Source organism: Acomys russatus, chromosome 17 (assembly GCF_903995435.1).
Source record: "Acomys russatus chromosome 17, mAcoRus1.1, whole genome shotgun sequence".
Lineage (NCBI taxonomy): Eukaryota > Metazoa > Chordata > Mammalia > Rodentia > Muridae > Acomys > Acomys russatus.
The window spans coordinates 31,146,687-31,148,066 of NC_067153.1; the positions used below are offsets into that span (position 1 = coordinate 31,146,687).

The 1,380-nt window shown below is 43.6% G+C and overlaps 1 pseudogene; it reads left to right on the forward strand.

The window, feature by feature from the left end:
* Positions 1 to 955: 955 nt before the first annotated feature.
* LOC127201881 (uncharacterized) lies at positions 956 to 1,107 on the forward strand (annotated as a pseudogene).
* The last annotated feature ends 273 nt before the right edge of the window (positions 1,108 to 1,380 follow it).

A 1,380-nucleotide genomic window follows, 5' to 3' on the forward strand; every position in this document is an offset into this window, starting at 1 on the left:
AGTGGGAAGAGAGAAGCACAATACTGCATACAAAGGCAAACTGAACAGTTAACATCAGACTTCTCATAAGACATGCTGAAGGACAGGAGAACGTGGCCTAATGTCATCTAGGCATTACAAAACTGAAACTGGAGAAGGAAAATGAGTAGTGTAGGGAGGAATGGGGCCTTGAATGCCAACCAGATTACTATATGCAACAAACAACGTTATCTTTAAAAGTCATAGGAGAAATAAAGACTTTTTTCTTTGTTTGTTTGTTTTATTTTGTTTTCTCTGTGTAGCCTTGGCTGTCCTGGACTCCCTTTGTAGACCACGCCGGCCTCGAACTCACAGCAATTCTCCTGCCTCTACCTCCCAATTGCTGGGATTAAAGGCATGCGCCACCATGGCCAGCAAGACTTTTTTCTAAGCACAAACTGAAGCAATTAATGATCCCTGTGCTGGCAGTGTTGAGTACGTCTAAGGGAATATACATGCAGAAGAGGAAGGGAGCTACACATGAGCATAGGAGCTCTAGAATAATTAGATTTCATGAAAATACTAGATAAACCAGAGAGATTTAGGAAAGAATGAAACACCACTAACTCATTAAACAGCAAACTTGTAAGATGAATAAGAAAGAAATAAGAACATAGTTTCTAATAATAAATATAAATGTAAATGGATTTGGTGCTACAATTAAAAGATGCAGACATGCTGAGTGATGTTGGCACATGCCTTTAATACCAGCACTTGGGAGGCAGAAGCAGATGGATGTTTGAGGCCAGTCAGGCCTATAGAAGTGAGTTCCAGGACAGCCAGGACTACATAGAAAAACCTTGTCTTAAAAATTAGGGGGAAAAAAATGCAGACTGGCTGAAATAAATTCAAACACAAGATCCAACCCTTTCATGTCTGTAAGAAACTAGCCCTAATGCTAAAACCACACGTTAAGAGTGAAAGGAGACGCCCCCACCACTCCAGAAATGGGTAAAGAGACACCTTGTTTGTGGTGGTGGTCTTCTGTCAGTCAGGGGCAGAACAGATAGTACAGATAGTAGTTCTTTGTTCATCCTAGCTTGATGTTTGGCTTGGTGGCCAAAGCTGTTTTATGCCTATGACTCATAAATATCAAATCAAATCAAATCCAGGAAGCAGAGAGTGGGGGATAAAGACCTGCAGACCACCATGCTGCACGCACGCGCACACACACACACACACACACACACACACACAGAGAGAGAGAGAGAGAGAGAGAGAGAGAGAGAGAGAGAGAGAGAGAGACCCGCTCTCCAGTGCAAGGCACAGGCAGACCATAGACACTCACTTGCAGCCACACCATGCAGCTTGGATGGAGGGTGTCATGCAGGGGCTAGCCAGCTGCAACACAGGCCTACAGTG